We start from the raw sequence: 19,877 nt of genomic DNA, 5'->3' as shown, positions 1-19,877 counted from the left end.
AACTTAATATTCATGCCCCCTGTCTTTTAAAGCCACTTCTCATTAGCAAGACCTTTATGACTTCCCAGCACAGTTGGCAACAACTTTATTTCCATCAAGCAAAAGACAATATGTTATAGATATTCACTATAAAATAAATAATACTGTCAAAGGCTTTATCCTGTCTTGGGGCTATCCTTAGCCTTCAAAAAAATTAATTGGTCCCACAGGCTTAGATGGATTTTAAATTTTGAAGAGGGAATTAGGGAGGAGGAACGTTAAAATTATCATTTTTGCTTTCCCTAAGGCACCTGGTCAAAGGCCACTCAGAATGGGAAATGTCCGCTTGAGGCCTTGCCCAGCAAGAACTAACAGAATCCATACCACGTTCAGCTGCAACCTTTATTATATTTCTAAAAAGTGAATTCAGTTTCCAGCCCTGCCAAAATATACAACTAAGTTTTACAGTTTTGACCTTAGGTAACTGGGGAGCAACCACATAAGCTGACATCAAAGAATATTTGCTTTTATTTTTAAAATATTTATTTCATGCTTGTAAAATCTAAAGGTGGCCTGAGTGTGAATGGGGATGAGACAGCAGAAACGTGAACTGGGTAGGTAAAGGGTGGTTTCTTTTCTCTTAATAAGCTGGTAAAACTGCTAAGGAAAAAAAATCACATATCCGAAAAAAGGAAAACAATTGTTTCTATTGATCTCACCATTGTGTACACTTTTCCGTCTCGTGTGTGTGGGTGTGTGTGTTTAAATCATTGCAATAAGGCTAAGATTACAAAGATATGAAAACAATCCCTAGGTATTTTTCTTGACCCTCCAAAAGTAAAAAAGCACGAAATAGTTTTGCCAAGAGGAACAGATGTTTCTGTTGTATATTTCTTACTCCCTGGGCATGCTTGAGAATTCTAAATATAAATGTTCAAACAGACAGGGTGCAAACACACAGGAAGTTTGGGGGGGGGTGTGAGGATTCATCTCGGCGATTTAATCTGATTCACAATTTTACACATGAATCAAAAATCAGGAAAATTGGAAAAAGGACCATTTAGACATATTGACATGTGTGGCATGCAGCTTAAAAAGAAAGCCAATTCAGAGAGGTAGCTAATCTCATGACTAACTTAAACTACATAAAGAATAAATAGAAACAAGTTTCAAAGACATACATACTAACTTAATTTTGCATGATTATATCTCAATGACCTTATATGACAGACTGAATGGGGTCGGTCACATTCGTAAATTCCCAAATTTCAATCATAGTCAGTACAGTTTTATATATTAAATTAAAAAATGAAGATCTCTCTCTGAGAAGAAACAGTAGAGGGGTCAGAATGAATATTCTAACTAACTACCCAACACATTACCTGACACAGAGTTATCTAATGTTCAATATAGGATAATGATCTAAACTTGCTGCTCAGGACGCTATAACAAACTAAGCTCTTCGCCTCTAATGGATAGTGACTACAATTTCCATTTCCACATGCAAAGGCTATTTCATGGCAATATAGTTTTTTGAAACTATAGTTTGAAAACTATAAATTTCAAACTATATTTGAAAATACAGCTTTTTGAAACATTATTTTCTGAAAAGAATGTTTCTGGGTAACATTATCAGGATGCGACATAGATTGTTCCTGACTTCAATTCCCCTCATAAGAAGACCAACTAGCAACTATCTATAGACAAGACACTGTTGAGAACATCCCAGTACCCAGGGATGAGGCTGAAGCACTCACCTGGACCACAGAGGTGGAGAAGGACAACATTAGAAGGGTAAGAGAAGTGGCTATGCTCTGCATTTTCCTATCCATAGCACCACACTAAGACAGCCCCTCTGGGCCTACAGTTTCTAAAGTGGGAAAAAGTAAGCCCAAGGTTGAGTTTCTTCTCCCCCAGCATTGCAGTATGCTTCCCTAGAGGCCCACTCAGATCTTCTCTCCCAGGGATCACTAGGGGACCCCGCAGGGCTTGACCTCTGGAGAACAGAAAGAGATGGAGAAGGGAGTGGGGTTTACAGCAAACAGTGCTCAGATCTCACACTGCATTCCTCCCCGCAGTGGTGCTTTAGCAGAGATCCCAGCAAGTGGCTCTGCCCATCTGCAGAGCAGAGCCAGTGCCTGCCCTCAGTTGACAGTTCTGCCTGATTCAGGAGCCCAGCACAAGCCTCACTGGATCTGGAGCCCATTTTACTTCCCACCTAGGCAGGAAAGCAAATCTGAAGCACTGCCCAACTGCTGAGTATAGCCTCCAGTCCCACCCAACAAGGAAACCTGACCTGAGAATCCAGGCAGCCATGCAGTCTATTCTACAGCCGCCCTCGGGCAGGGAGCCAGGTCAGCAGTACTACACAACTGCTAGATAACCAGACAGTCTGCTAGACAACCCCAGATAACCAGTCTAAACAGTGACCCTGCAAAACCAAATAACCCAAACTCTCCCAGCTTATGGCAGAGTCCAGCCTACAGCTTTGCTAGACTGCTGAATACAACCCACGGCCTGGCCAAGAGAGGGGGCCCAGCCAGTGACCCGCTCAATCATGGAGCATAATAACCCACAGCCCCACTTGACTAGGAAGTGTAGACAATGATCCCTCCTGACCTCAGAGCCCAGTCTCTAGCACATCCAACTGCAGGATACCCTTGGAGGCACCTCCCAGCCAAAGAGCCTAGCCAGTGATCTTGCCAAACAGCAGAGCACAGCCAGACGTCTATCTGGCCACGAAGCCCATCCTGAAGCCCCATTTAACTCTGGGGCACAGTCTGCATCCCTGTCTGATCACAGAGCACTGCCTGAGGACTTATTTTACCATAAAGCTCTGCCTGTGGCCCTGCCTGGACACAGAGTTCAGCCAGTGGCACCATCTGGCCGGGGAGCGCAACCTGAGACCCCCACCTCACCAGCAACTGCAAAGCCCAGCTCACGGCCCTGACCAAAAGCGGAGTTCAAGTGTCACCACCCTGTAAGGGAACATAGCCTGCGACCTTGCCTCACCATAGGTGACTGCACAGCCCAGCTAGTGCTTCCACCTGATCAAGGAGTGCAGCCAGTGGCCCAGCCTGATCAGGGATGCCACCCAACCACCCCTCCTGACTGCAGAGCCCAGCCAGCAGGCCCACCCAAACATGGAACCCAGCCAGCGGTAAACCCCTGACCTCAGAACACAGGCAGCAATTGATCTGGCAAATGCCACCGCCCACCCCCACCCAAATTGACTTAAGAAAGGAGGAACAGGGCTTCCCTGGTGGCGTGTTGGTTAAGAATCTGCCTGCCAATGTAGGGGACACGGGTTCGAGCCCTGGTCCGGGAATATCCCACATGCCGTGGAGCAACTAAGCCCGTGCACCACAACTACTGAGCCTGTGCTCTAGAGCCGGCGAGCCACAAATACTGAGCCCACGTGCTGCAACCACTGAAGCCGGTGTGCCTAGAGCCCGTGCTCTGCAACGAGAGAAGCCACTGCGGTGAGAAGCCCATGCACTGCAACGAAGGGTAGCCCCCACTAGCCGCAACTAGAGAAAAGCCACACACAGCAACAAAGACCCAGCGCAGCCAAAAATAAATTTATTTTAAAAAAAAGGAGGAGAAAAAAAAAAAAAAAAGGAGGAACAGAAGCAGGTCATATTCACAAAGGGTGCACATGGCTATGCATTTACTGCCATGGGCTAGGACTGTGTTCATTCTCCTGTTTCTGTTCTTTTTGGACATTCTCTTTTTTATGATTAGTGTTTACCTAAAATTTTATTTCCATATAATTATTTTAAACCTATTTATACCTTTTTATTTAAGGCTCACCTCTTGTAAACAGAATATATTTTGATCTTGCATTTTGACCAGTCTGACAAATATGCATTCTATTAGAGTGTCAGCAGTTCATTTATTTTTCAATATAATTATTTAAATAATTGTGTTTAATGCTATCATTTTGCTTTTTTTCCTATAACTTCCATTTACTTTTTCCTCTAGTACTTCTGTCCTACCCACTTTTGTGTTAATAAAATTAGTTAGGTAATATATTTTATTTTCTGTATTATTGTCTCTTCAGTTATATCTTTTTGTGTTATTTTAAATGTTTGCTCTGGTGATTACCATTTATATTTTAATAGATCACAGTTGATTTAAGATTAGCATTATACTCTATCAAATAAAATATAGAAACTTGCAAGAGTATAACTTCATTTACCAACCCCACTATGTTACTATTCATTCCAGTCTGATGATTTTCCCTTTAGCATGTTTGGAAGCACAGTTCTACTCAAAAATTTTTCTTAGCTTTTGATTCGGCGAAGGATGCTTTTATTTTACCTTAACTTTTGAAAAATATTTTTACTGTATATTGATTTCTGCATTGGCAATTTTCTTCTTTCAGGTCTCTAGCAATGCTTTACCACTGTCACCTGGACCCCATTTTTTATGATGGGAAGTTAGCTGTAATTTTCACCTTATATACAACGTATCACTTTTCTATGCTGTTTTCAAAATTTTCTTCTTATCTTTGGTTTTCAATAGTTTGACTATGATGTGCCTAGATACCATTTTCTTTTTATTCACCCTACTTCAGAATTTTCAAGCTTCCTGAATCTGTGAGTTCACATTTGTTACTGTATTTAGGAAAATTTTGTCATTATTTACTCCATTTTCTAAAAATTTATTTTCTTTTCTCAACTTCTGAAATTTCAATTATCCCTTGATATTGTCCCAGTTGTCACTGATATTATGTTTTCTTTCTTTTTTAAAATTCTTTCTTCTCTGTAATATTCAGGTTGAACAATTTCTATTGATATATTATCAACTTCACTATTTCCTACACAGTGTACAATGCAATTTTAATTCCATCAATTGAAATTTTTTCAAGTTTTGTACTTTTGAACTCTACATTTTGCTTTATTTCCTTAGTTTTCATGTCTCTGCCTAAACTGCACATATATATAATAATTACAACAATATTTTCTGTTAAGTCCAAGAACATATTTATAATAAGTGCTTTAAAATCCTTGCCTACTGATTCTAAAATCTAGATTATCTCAGGGTTGGTTTGTATTGATTACTTTTTCTTTCAACTTTGGGTCATATTTTCCTGTTTCTACTCATCTCAAGTAATTTAATTTTAATGGACATTACGGATGACATATCATACAGACTGTTGTTCATTTATCTTCTTTTTAAGAGCAAAAATTTAAGAGCTGTAGCAAAGAGTTGACTTGGCTGGAACAATATCCAAACCCTATCTCCCCTATATGGGCAGATTGACATCTCTGCTCAGTTCTCTTAACCTTCTATCTGTCCCTTACTTTGAGCTCCTTAGAATCTTGGAATTCTGGGGCCATCCAAAAACCTGCCTGCAATTCACACACATTCTGGGGGGCTTCTCTATTTAAGGGGTATGTTCCCTAACATTGCTACTGTTCTGGATGGCCCAAATTCTATCTTCTAATTTCTCAAGCCAAAAAGGCAAAAATTTTATAGTTCAGATTCAGCTGTTTTGCTCCCCAAGAAGTAGTGTTTGTCTCAAGCTATATGAATGAAATATAAATATAAAATTAGTATATAAACATAAATCTCATTCAGCTTTTGCCTTTTAATGACTGGCTCTTCAGTGTTCTTTCAAAATTTTTGCAACTTTCTAGTACCACTTTCAAATACTTAAAGAAAAAAATTCTTTCCAGAGTTTATAGTTAACATCTCTGTATTACTCCAATATAGCCTAAAAATATATACTAGTTAACTTCAAAAGTAATGTGAAATAAAGACATTACTAGATTTTTTTTTTTAATGATGAGATGATATGACACCTGCAGATCTGGACTAAAAGTAATACTAAAGGATATTCCCCAGAGAGAAAGAAAATTGCCACATACAGAAAACACAGAAATGTGGGAAGCAATGAAGAACAATGAAATGGAGAAATATGAAAATAAAACAACTGTGTAAAACAATTATTAAAGTCTAGGGATCATAAAATATGTGCAAAATTAAAAAGTATGATAATCATACAACAGATGGGAGAGATTTAAATGGGGTTAGTGTTTCATGGTCCTATAATTTATAGAGAGTCTTGAAAAATCTAAATGCTAAGTATATTTGGAAGTACTAATAAATCAAGAATGCATGTAGTAATATTTAATGCAGCTAATAAAATGATATTAAAATGATTTATAAAACAAACTAGTGGAAAAAGAAAACAAATGCTTAATCATTTCATTTATCCAAAATAAATCATTCCACTCCAAGCTGCCCTGGGCCACGAAGAGCCACACAGGTAGATAAGACACAACAGTCTTTAAAACAAAGACTGTTAACAAGAGACAAAGGACATTACATAATGATAAAGAGATCAATCCAATAAAATATAACAATTATAAATATATGAAAACCCAACACAGGAGCATATAATTACATAAAGCAAATGTTATTAAACATAAAGGGAGAAATTGACAGTAATACAATAATAGTAGGGGACTTTAAAACCCCATTTGTATCAATGGACATCATTCAGACAGAAAATAAATAAGGAAACACTAGCCTTAAATGACATGTTAGATGAGATGTATTTGATAAGTATATACAGAACATTTCATCCAAAAGAAGAATACACATTCTTTTCAAGTACATATGGAATATTCTCTAAGATAGACTGATCCCATGTTTGGCCACAAAACAAATCCCAATAAATATAAGGCTGAAATCATAACAAGAATCTTTTCTGATCACAGTGATATGAGACTAGAAATAAACTACAGGAAAAAAAAAGCAAAAACTACAAACAACTGAAGTCTAAACAACATGCTACTAACCAAACAGTGGGTCACTGGAGAAATTAAAGAGAAAATCCAAAAATGCCTTAAGACAATGTAAATGGAAACACGATGATCGAAATCTACAGCATGCAGCAAAAATAATTCTAAGAGAGAAATACAGCAATCCAAGCCTACCTCAAGAGACAAGAAAAATCTCAAATAAACAGGTTAATTTTACACCTAAAGGAACTAAAAAAGAGAAAACAAACAAAACCAAATCTAGTAGAAGGAAAGAAATAAGAAAAATCAGAGCAGAAATAAATAAAATAGAGACTAAAAAAAAAAAAAATCAATGAAACTAAGACCTGGTATTTTGAAAAGATAAAATTGATAAACCTTTATCCAGACTCATCAAGAAAAAAAGAGAGACAGCCCAAATAAATAAAACCAGAAAAGAAAGGGAAGTTACAAGCAGGACCACAGAAATAGAAATGACCTTAAGAGATGACTAAGAACAATTATACTACCATAAAATGGACAACCTAGAAGAAATGGATAAATTCCTAGAAACGTACATTTCCTAAGACTGAATCAGGAAGAAATACACAGTATGAACAGACCAATTACCAGTAATGAAATTAAATCAGTAATCAAAAAGCTCCCAACAGAAAAATGTCCGAGGCCAGTCAGCTTCACAGGTAATGTTTCTACAAAACATTTTAAAAACAGTTAACACTTATTCTTCTCAAAGTATTCCAAAAAACTGCAGAGGAAGGAACACTTTCAAACTCATTCTCTGAGGCTAGCACTACCCTGATATCAAAACCAAACAAAGACATACACACAGAAAAAAAGAAAAAAAAAACAAGAAAGAAAAGAAAAAGATAAGAAAATTACAGGCCAAATCACTGACGAACATAGATGCAAAAACTCTCAACAAAATCCTAGCAAACCAAATTCAACAATACATTAAAAGGATCACACACCATGATCAAGTGGGGTTTACCCTAGGGATGTAAGGATGGTTTAATATCCATATATCAATCAACATGATACGCCATATTAACAAAATGAAGGATAAAAATTATATGATCATCTCAATGGATGAGGAGAAAAGCATTTCACAAAATTCAACATCCATTTATGATAAAAAATTTCTCAAGAAAGTGGGTATAGAGGAAATGTACCTCAGTGTCTTAAAGGTCAAACATGCACACCCACACCTAACACCATACTTAACAGCAAAAATTTGAAAACTTTTCCTCTACAGTCCTGAAGAAGACATGGATGTCCACTCTAGCCACTTTTATTCAACCTAATATTGGAAGTCCAATTCACAGTCATTAGGCAAGAAGAAGTAATAAAATGCAGCCAGATAAAAAAGCAAGTATTAAAACTGTCATTATATGCAGATGACACAACAGTATAAAGAGAAGCCCTAACGATTCCAATAAACAAGTGTTAAAACTAATAAATTCATTCAGTAAAGTCACAAGATACAAAATCAGATACAGAAATCTGTTGCATTTGTATACACTAATAACAAACTATCAGAATGAAAAATTGAGATAGCAATCCCATTTATGGTTGCATCAGATACAATAAAATATCTAGTAATAAATCTAAACAAAGAAGTAAAAGACTTGTATTCTGAAAACTTTAAGACATTGATGAAAGAAATTGAAGATAACACAAATGGAAAGATACACTGTTCTCATGGATTGGAAGAGTTAATATTGTTAAAATAACCGTACTACCCAAGGTAATCTACAGATTCAGTGCAATCTCTATCAAAATACCAATGGCATTCTAGAACAAACAATTTTAAAATTTGTATGGAAACACAGAAGGCCCCAATAACCAAAGCAATATTGAGACAGAAGAGCAAAGCTGGAGGTATCATGCTCTGTGATTTCAAACTATACTACAAAGATACAATAATCAAAAACAGACTGGCACAAAAAACAGATGCATGGATCAATGGAAAAGAATAGAGAGCCCAGAAAGAATCCCACATTAATATGGTTAATTAATCTATGACAAAGGAGACAAAAATATACAGTAGGGAAAAGACAGCCTCTTCAATAAATGGTGTTGGGAAAACTGGACAGCTACATGCATTGAATCAAACTGGACTACTTTCTCACAAAATATATAAAAATAAATGCAAAATGAATTAAAGGTTTATATGTAAAAACTGAAACCATAAAACTCCTAGAAGAAAGCATAGGCAGTATTCTCTTTGACATCAGTCTTAGCAATATTTTTTTGGATCTGTCTTCACAGGCAAGGGAAACTGAAGCAAAAATAAACAAATGAGGCTCCATCAAACTAAAAAGCTTCTTTACAGCAATAGAAACTATCACTAAAACAAAAAAGCAGCCTACTGAATGGGAGAAGATGTTTGCAAAAAATATACCAGATAACTGGTCAATACCCAAAATACACAAAGAACTCATTGAACTCAACATCAAAAAACAAACAACTCAATTAGGAAATGGGCAGAGAACCTGAATAGACATTTTTCCAAAGAAGACATTCATACAGCCAACAGACACATGAAAAGATGTTCATCATCACTAATCATCAGGTAAATGCAAATCAAAACCACAATGAGATATCACCTTACGCCTGTCAGATGGCTATCATCAAAAAGAACACAAGTAAAAAATATTGACAATGTAATCCTCAAACACCATTGGTGAGAATGTTAATTGGTGCAGCCACTGTGGAGAACAATATGGAGATTCCTCAAAATACTTAGAACTACCATATGATCCAGCAATTCCACTCCTGGATATATATCCAAAGAAATGAAAATACTAATTTGAAAAGATACATGCACACCAATATTCACTGCATCATTATTTACAACAGCCAAGATATGGAAGCAACCAAAGTGTCCATCAATAGATGGACAGATAAAGAAGATGTGGTATATACACAATAGAATATTACTCAGCCATAACATAGAATGAAATCTTGCCATTTGTGATAACATGGATGAATCTAGAGGGTGTTATGCTAAGTGAAATAAGTCAAACAAAGAAATACAAATACCATATGGTCTCACTTATATATAAAAAAAACAAAAACAAATGATCAAAATAACAAAAATGGACTCACAGATACAGAGAACAAATGGGGTTGACAGAGCAAAGTGGGGTAGGTCAGAGTGAAATAGGTAAAGGGAATTAAGAGTTACAAGCCTCCAGTTATAAAATAAATAAGTCACAGAGATATAATACACACCATAAAGATTATCATCAATAATATTGTAATAACTTTGTATAGGGACACATGGTTACTAGACTTATTGTGGTGATCATTTCATAATGTATGCAAATTTCAAATCACTATGTAAAATACATGAAATTAACATAACATTGCATATTAACTATACTTCAATTAAAAAATCTGGCTTTTCTACATTAATCTTTGGAAAAATAGGTATTAAGGCAAAAAACATTGCTAGAAAAGAAGAGGGACATTTCAGTATAATAAACTAATACACCAGGAAATGATAACAATTCTGGTTAGTATGCACCCAAATTAAATGGCTTCAAAATATATAAAACAAATGTTGACATAACTAAAAGGAGAAATTAACAGATTTATAATCAGAGTGGAAGATTTAGCAAATTTCTTTCAGTGACTGCCAAAATAAGCATAAGCAGACCAAAAAATCTATAGAAGTTTGCTCAAGGTGAATAATCCTGATCTAACTGACATATAAAGAACACTGTAATTAATAGTAACAGATAGATATTATTTTCACATGCCTATGAAGAACTTACCCAAATAGATCTCAAATTAGCCTCTAAATCATATCTCAAAAAGTTTTCAAGGAATGAAATTATATGAAATGTGTAACACGACCATGGTGAAATTAAGCTAGAAACAACAACAAAAAATAATTAGGAAATACCTAAGTGCTTGGTAATTAAGTTTTCTTTTTTAAATCATAATGGAAATTAGATTAGAACATATTTTAGCCCTGTAATAATGGAAATTCAATTATCAATATGTTGTGTATTTGTGATTAGAGGGAAATCAATAGCCTTTAGTGCATATATTAGGAAGAAGGAAGCCTAGAATTTAATGAGCTCACTAACCAGCTTATAAGTTAGAAAAATAAAAGCAATTATACCTAAAGAAAGTAGAAAGATGAAATGTATAAGTTAATAAAATAGAAAATAAACAATTTTTAAAAATCAGTAAGTCCATATTTGGAGACAATTCTTCTTGGTTCTCTTGTGGTTTATTTGGTTGGTTATCTCAAGACATGCAAGTGAGGGAACTGAGAGAGTGAGACAGGAAGGGGCAAAGCCAAAGATAAGGATGTATAACTGAGGCTGAGATTGTTTTATAACAATAGATGTTGTATTTTGCTGCAAACTCCCGTGAAGCTTACCAATATTTTACAAACTATACGTAAAAATTTTGTGTCTTAATGACGGAAGTCCAGAGCATTTATAAAACAGCACTTAACACCCCCTTGGTAAGGAATGCTCCTGGCACCTTAACCACTCTCTACGTTTGGACTCTGCTTACATGGAGGTGGAGTTCCCACAGCATTAGCTTAGGCTCTGGGGCAAAATGTAGTAAAATACAATGTGTGCTCAAGATGAGGTACTAGCAGCACATGTGGCCCAGTAGCAGTACAACATGGACTGCAACTGACTGAAGGTACTCTCTTGCCCTGGGCCCATCTTAAAAACGAACAGTATTCTGAATCACACCATATACATCAGCAGTAGCAGTATTTTCAAGTACATTGATATGCTGCCTCGGAAACCGAGAGAAAACCTCATAGTTGAGTCATCTTTATAAGTGGTAAGAATAAAAAGTGCAATACATTTTCTTATACTTTAGAGAGCTGTCCCCAAATGCCCCAGACTATTGATTCACTTTTGAGACAGGACTCTGAATCTTTAGATTATTTATCTCCCATTCGTTGTACATATGTGTTACACTACAAAATCCAAAGTACTTCCTTCCCCTTGTTAACAAGATTATGTTAGGATGACTCACCAAAACAGTAAGCCAGCATTAGGAAAGAAAAGCAAGGTCCCTGTAGACTACAATGAGACCGAGAAGCATTAACATGATCTTGGGGCAAGAAGTTAATGTGTACTAGTCTTCTTCCCAGGTGAGTGTGAATACTTTTGATCCTCATTTCTGAAGTTGATTAAAATAAATTATTTCTCAAATCAGTAGTCACAAGCCAAGAATTTTAGGCTATGTTGATCAGTTCCAGTAAAAGCACCACATCCAGCACAGCAGCTAAGATTGGGGCTCCACTTACTATTCTGTCATTTTCCACAGCTCATTTGCTTTTTCCCTCAGGAATGTACAGGTGAATTAAACTGGGATATGCTGGTAATCACTGCATCTTCATCCTTTGAGGATGACATTATTCACTGCAAATTATCCTAGGATCCGGTATTCCTTCTGATTTACATTTTAGGCCTGAAATAGGGGCAGTTTCTGGGGATTTTGTTTTGTCCTTCTTGACACAGACTCTTAGTAGCTACAGTAGACTCCAGAGTAGCCAATCTGGCATTTGTTTAGTTTATCATTCCCAATATGCACTCTTGGAAACCAAGAAATAATGATGATATTTCTGTTCTTCCGATATCAGAATCAGTTAATGGTTAATATCTAATAGCACACGAAAGAATTCTGTATATTCTTTTTCTAAATATACAGTTACTCTACTAAATGGCAGCAGAGTTCTTCAGGGGAAGAGTTTACAATAAGGGACATTACAATGTCCTTTGCCAAAGAGATCTAGCCTCCACTTCAATCCAAATGTTCAGGGTTTGAACTTAGGTTTGAAAATCAGGTGAGTTATAACAATTTCCATTCGGGGATCCAACATCAGCCTTCTGCTTGTCAGCTATATATATTTTTTAAGTTACATATGTCCACATCCTATGCAGCAGCCATATTATCAAAAAAGAACATGATCTATTAGCCACCACCACAGATCTCTGTGGGGTAAGGCACCTAGAGTTCACTCTGGTAATGCTATCAGTTAAGATTAACTACACTTTTTAAAAATGTAATTCCACAGAAAACCTTTGAGAAATGTTGTAAAAACACGCCTCCCTCAGCAGGAGTGAGAGCCGGGTTTTTTATTCGGATTTCTTCAATCATGACATAGATATGCTCTCAAGGAGTGCATATCCTGATATTCAAATCTGTTACCTTTGCAAAGTAACTTCCAATTCTTCAGTAAAGACAAACAAACAAAATTTTAGGCAAAGAAACGCAAGTGCTGTCAGTTGGAAATGGTCTGGAACTCACTGATAGGATGTAGATGGGGCACCAGCATTTGCTACCTTGCGCCCCTTGTACTATGCAGATCCACTTACTGTCTGACGTATGGAGATATCCTTTGAGTTGTAAAGCTGTATACACAAGTCCTGTCCTTCCCAAGAAATATTTATTCAGATTCCAAAGTGTGAGGACCCAGGATCCTTCCCATTATATTCCCAAAGAGACTCTTAGAAGGAGAGGAAGGACAGCTAGCTCTTTCTTTTCTACAAATGCCAAAGTTATTTTCTGTGATACTTGCCTACAGTAGATCCTGTTACATGCAGGATTGTATCTGGTTCCCCTCACATCATCCCAGGGATAAAAATAAGGGCAAAGTGAGCCCTAAACAGTTAATAGTGTACATAAGTAATTATAATCTACCCTGTTCCAGAATTTTCATGCTGGCATTCAAGACAATACTAGCGAATGTAGACACTAAAGACTTAATAAACTCCTTTTTCCTGCCTGCTTATCTACTGTCAAGAGGAATCCAAAATGACAAAGCAGCAGCCACAATCCTGACTAAGGGTCAGGATTAGTGGACCCTCACTTGTGTTCCCTGATAGAAGCATACTTCCCCTCCCCCTTTTCCCCCAAGCCACCACTCCTCACACTTTAGCTTCTTTATTCCAATGGTGCTTAAAGTTGTGCACGTAGAAACACAAATTCCGAAACGGGTCACGGAAAAGACAATGAGAGAAGCAAGTCTTATTTCCATGCAGTAGTTCTCAAAGCAGTGTATTCTACCTGTCAGGGATATAGTGCCACAAAATGGCCGTTGGTTCAAATTATATATTTTATCTTAAAATATAGCGGCCCAACTTCAGCAGATGTCGTATCCAGCTTTGTACATTAGGTAAGCATTTACCTAATCATTACAATGTTTTCCCATTCGAGGTTTGGGGAATGATTTTTAGGAAAATTTTCCCCACAGCCATAGGAGATGAGACTCTCTTTAATCCTCCCATAGAATCTTTCTACATTTCACTGTGTACCATGAGTTGGCAGTTAGCTGAAATGAGCCTGTCATTTTCTTCTTTCATAGCATTTCTTCTTTCACTGCACTGAACAGAAAATACCCAAATGCACAATCATTTTAAGAGTCAGTATCATTATATCTCTCATGCAATGGCATAAACCAGTGTTTCCTGGAGTAGTCTGAAGGGGCTAAGCATAATCTTAACCCCTTAGCATAGATGGGTTCTTCAGGCAAAGAAACGCAAGTGCTGTCAGTTGGAAATGGTCTGGAACTCACTGATAGGATGTAGATGGGGCACCAGCATTTGCTACCTTGCGCCCCTTGTACTATTCAGATCCACTTACTGTCTGACGTATGGAGATATCCTTTGAGTTCAGAAATGAGGCAGGCATGTTCTTAACCACTGCGCCACCAGCAGATGTCCCAGCCATAGGAATAGATATATAAAGAGTCTGGGGTTTTTGAGAAGGAATCTCACTCAAGAGAAAGCAAATATAAAAGATGGCTCCCACTGTTTTTTTTTTTTTTGTACATCAGGGTATAAGACATGAAGCCAACAAACTAAAGAATATAAATGAGGGAATCACAATAAAATGGAACCTTCTAACTCAGCTGACCGTGGGACACATACTCCTCTGGGTTCCTAGTTGCAAGCTTAAAATGTCCTCACTCATTAGGCCAGTTTCATCAGGTTTCCAATTTCTTCCAGTGGAAATCATCTTAATTGATATATGTGGTATGACAATATTATCTGTCTAAAACCGAACAAATTTTATCTATCATAAGTAAATTCAAGGGGAAAAGAATACAATTGCACTTAAGATTAAACAGTAATTATTATTTTTGACATATTTTCAGTGAATTGAGATATAATCGATATATTGTGTAAGGTGTACAACATGACAATTTGATTCACATACATACTGTGAAATGATTACTACAATAGGCTTAGTTAACGCTTCCATCATCACACATAATTACCTACTCTCTTAGCAAGTTTTAAGTAAATAACACAGTACCATTAACTATATTCACCATGCTTTAAACTAGATCCCCAGGACTTATTCAATTTATAACTGGAAGTTTATACTCTTCGATCAACATCTCCCCATTTCCCCTATCCCAGACTCCTGGAAAGCACTATTTATGAGTTTCTTATGAGTTCAGCTTTTTCAGATTCCACATAAGGATGAGATCATACAGTATTTGTTTTCGTCTGTCTGACTTCTTTCAGTTAGAACAATGCCCTCAAGCTTTATCCCTGTGTTGCAAAAGGCTGATTTTCTTCCTTCTTGTGGCTGAAATATATTCCAGTGTGTATGTGTGTGTATGTGTGTATTACATTTCATCATTTTATCCATTATTGGGCACATACGCTTTTTCCATGTCATTATTTACTATTGTGAATAATGATGCAATGAACATGGCGGTGCATATACTTTAAGGTGACAGTCACCAAATTCCCTGCTTCCAAACTAAATCCTGAAGTGAAGACAAATTTCATCCGTTCTATGAATTGGAGTCTGATCTTTTAACTATTCTATGCATATATTAAGGTGGATCACATGAAGTTCCATTTTGCAAAGTCAAAAATGATCAAATATTGGGACTTCCCTGGTGGCACAGTGGTTGAGAATCTGCCCGCAATGCAGGGACAAGGGTTCGATCCCTGGTCCAGGAGGATCCCACATGCCGCGGAGCAACTAGGCCCATGCACCACAACTACTGCGCCTGCGCTCTAGAGCCCGCGAGCCTGCGTGCCACAGCTACTGAGGCCTGCATGCCTGGAGCCTGTGCTCCGCAGCAGGAGAAGCCACCACAATGGGATGCCTACGCCCCGAAACGGGGAGTAGCCCCCGCTCACCGCAGCTAGAGAAAGCCCGCATGCAGCAACGAGAACCCAACACAGCCAAACATAAATAAATAAATAATCAAATATTAACAATTTCATATGGAACAACCAATTTGTAATCTCAAAAATAAGTATGTAATACTAAAATATTGCACTGTTTTATATTTTTATATCTGTTTTCCTATATAGCCAATGTGATAGAAATTAGGCAGACAAAAATGAATAAGACCTAGTCCCTTCCCTTAAAGAGCTTACAGCTGATACCTAATAGGTATAAAGTAAATAAATGAAGTTATGAATCAATGAATACATACAGAATGTAACTGGCTGATACAGAGCAGATAGAAGAGTAAATAAAACATTGAAAATGAAATCACAGGAAGTGGGTAAAACAGCCATTTATTACCTGTAAGTTACTAAGTAAATGCTTTGTAAATAACAATAGTGATAATAATACCTTCAATATATTATTCCCCACCTTATAATTAGCATCACATAACTTCAGAGAGTAGATTTTTGTATCTTCCATGGTGAACCATGTTAGGGTTTTTCTCTTAATTTTGCACAAGCAAAAGGTTTTTTAATGTGGCAAGCAGATATACATACATACATCTCAGTTACGAGGTATTGTAACAATTTTCTTTATGGGGGATATATAGGCTCTTTTTTTTTTTGGATGTAAGTTAAGTAGATAATGTTTAGATGCAGGCTTGTTTGTAAGCAGGAGCATCTGGAAGTTCTGAAACTTGATAGTTATACAAAGAAAATATATAATACACAATGCTGAGCATCAGTTTAAATACAGAATTTTGCTACAACGCTTGTTCACCATAGATGACACATTATTCTTTTATTAAAGAAGGCAAAATTTAATCTGTTAAAAAATGTTCTGAACAAGTTCCAGATCTAGAAAGCAATTTATAGTAAAATTCAAATTAAAGGACATGCTGTGCACTTTGTTTTCACATTATGTGATATATATTTTCCAGAATGAAAAAACAAGTACGGACTCCTGTTAGACTGACAACCATAGTAAATTGACCCTTGAATTTAGTAAGCCAGGATAGTGGATATATTCAGTTTGGATTTCTTCCACTTTAGATATTTATTTACTTCAGAACCTGAGTACTAAGAATACTGAGGTGAAAATTAGACGTGTAGACTGAAAATACATTTGGATAAGAAGCATTTCAGGAATGGCAGAGCAAGACCTCTGAAAAACTGCTCCTCCATAAAAGCAATGATAATGATTGGCAAAATCAACTTTTTAGAACTCTAGAAATTAACCATAAAAAAGTAAGATAAGTGAGGTTTGAAATGTTATAACAGGCCCTGTGCCCACACCTTACTCCCTACTGTGCAGCAGTGTTGAAAAACAATAGCCTGGCTAGCAGCAACTGTGAAAACCAGCAGCCCTGCGGACACTGGAGGGAACAGAATGGATTAAAAACAATCCCCTCCATGACTCTCTCTCGCCCTGTCAAAACTCACCCTTCCCCCTCCCCATATCCTCAAGTCCGTTCTCCAGTAGGTCTGCGCCTCTATTCCTGTAACAAACGTAGTAAGGTAGATAGCTAGGGGGAAGCAGCCGCAAGGCACAGGGATATTAGCTCGGGGCTTTGGGACAGCCTGGAGGGGTGGGATGGGGAGAGTGGGAGGGAGGGAGACGCAAGAGGGAAGACACATGGGAGCATATGTATATGTATAGCTGATTCACTTTGTTATAAAGCAGAAACTAACACACTATTGTAAAGCAATTATACCCCAATAAAGGATGTTAAAAAAAAAAAAAAAACAATCCCCTCACTAACCAAGATGGTCACGGTGCAGGCTGCTGCCTTCTAGGCAGACAGACACGGATGCAGAAATCAAGGAAGGAACTCCGATGCCTGAGGAATTCATTCCATGCTGTGGAGTTGAAACACAGGTTCTAAAATGTGGGCCCTGGACTGACCGCGTTAATACTCTAAGTGCCAACAGACCTAGGCTGCTTATTTTCTTTATTACGGGTAACACAGGTTTTTCTGCCTTTTATGTGCCATTTGCAAAGGCTTTGTATTCTTCAACAAAAAGACGCTTTCCAGTTTGGGTTATCAGTCATGCTGGGCATGCCGTGGCCCCCAAGGACAAGAAGATTCTGACAACTTTCGGACGATCCAAATGCTAGAGAAATTAAGGACATCTATGGACTCTGTGGTCAAGTAGAATACAAACTAGCTTTCCTGAGAACTCATGTGCCAAAGGAAATGAAACTTGTGGTCATTGGTCATTCTGTAGGCTGCTCTTTTTCCCTTCAGATTCTGAAGCATATGCCCCTGAGCTCCCAATAACTCGCTGCTTTCTGCTCTCTCCAGCAACTGAGCGAATGACTGAGTCACCCAACGGCAAGCTCGCCAATCCACCTTTGTGCTGGCTTTGATGTTCTCTATGTTCCTGGCTACTTACTACTTAAATCATGGCCCGAGAAAATCAAGTCCTCGATGATCAGAACGCTCCTTTGAATGATTAACGTACGGAGTGAATGTTCCTTTCTGAATGCGTTGGAACCATTCTGCCTCATTAGTGCTGCCTCCCTTGGAAGCCAAGAAATGATGGAGGTGGTGAAGAGAGACAATGAAACCATAAGGAACATGTACCTAAGTTCACATTTTACTATGATACTATAGATGGTTGGTGTCCAAAAGCGTACTATGAAGACATGAAGAAAGATTTTCCAGAAGGAGACATATGACTCTGTGAGAAAAAAAATACCTCATGCATTTATCCTCTATTTTTTACCAGGAGCCAAACATGGAAGCTGACTGGCTAAAGGATGATCTGTCTAAACTATAAATACTGGCACAAGGAACAAGCACTGACATAGAGGCAGTAGGTGTACTGACTCTTAGTAGTAAGTAGTATTCTTAGTAGGTAAATGTTAAATTTTAATGTTGATATTAGAAGAGAAAAAAAGTGAGGCCCTCTTGGCCTAGAAACCATCATCTCCTAGCTCCCCATGCTATAGGCTGAAATAAACACAGTCAATCAATATTCCATAGGATTAACAACACATTTCCAAAGACTCCAGGAACACAGTGATCTAAACAAGGCCTCTTATGTTTGCACAAGATGCCCAGTGGCACCATACAGTTTTGGTAGGCAGAATCCTTGCAGACAAAAGGAAATCTAAATTTAGTTGATTTTAATTGAGTTACAGTGTAGAATAGGCTCCCCTAGAGAAAATTATGAAAGACCTACTAGAAAATGTAAGAGACCTGTGAATGTTATGTGTGTAGTTGGATATGTGAAGTGTATGAGATCGTGAGAAGAATATACTCAAGTTCCAGTAGAGCAGGGAGTGATGAGCAGTGGATCTTGGCAGTGGACCAGCTCTCTCTTAAGGACAGAAACTGAAGATCATCCCAGACTAACTTTGCACAGGTCTTGGCTGAGATTATCAGAATCAGACTGGATCCCAGGATAGCCTGCACATCCTACCTGTCACCACCATGCAGCATGTCTCAAACCACCAAGTCAGCCTTCTGTCTGGCTGCCAGTGAAACAAACCCAAACAGAGCCAATGGCAGGAGAAGCGCTGCTTATTTCCTTCCCTGAGGAGTATGACTTCCTGATCTACCTGCGGTAGTCAGTGAATAAATTTCGTCAGATATTCTTCTGATAAACTAACAACTAATAAGAGTTATTGAAGGATCCCAATGAAACCTTCCTCCACAGACAGCCAGCAAGCTCTGGTTGTGAGCTCCCTGCTGGCTCCTCTTCTCCAGAGCCAGGATGGGGAGGCACTGGGCTGTCCCAAATCAACCCTGTACCTGCCCACATGCAACTGCCCCTTCTGTGATTTTCTTCAAATTCCATTGAGAACCAGCAGTGAGCCAAGTACTATATAAGCAGTGAAGACAGATTGTTAGCTACATTATGATTCTTGTCTGCTGACAATCTATAAGTAATTTTTGAAAGGGCATCTTTAAATTGCTGAATAGAGAATCAC

At 37.7% G+C, this 19,877-nt stretch overlaps 1 pseudogene; it reads left to right on the top strand.

The window, feature by feature from the left end:
- Positions 1-562: 562 nt before the first annotated feature.
- Positions 563-18,721, top strand: LOC116754018 (annotated as a pseudogene).
- The last annotated feature ends 1,156 nt before the right edge of the window (positions 18,722-19,877 follow it).

The sequence above is a fragment of the Phocoena sinus genome, chromosome 5 (assembly GCF_008692025.1).
Source record: "Phocoena sinus isolate mPhoSin1 chromosome 5, mPhoSin1.pri, whole genome shotgun sequence".
NCBI classification, from domain to species: domain Eukaryota; kingdom Metazoa; phylum Chordata; class Mammalia; order Artiodactyla; family Phocoenidae; genus Phocoena; species Phocoena sinus.
This window is presented reverse-complemented; position numbering and strand designations above follow the sequence as displayed.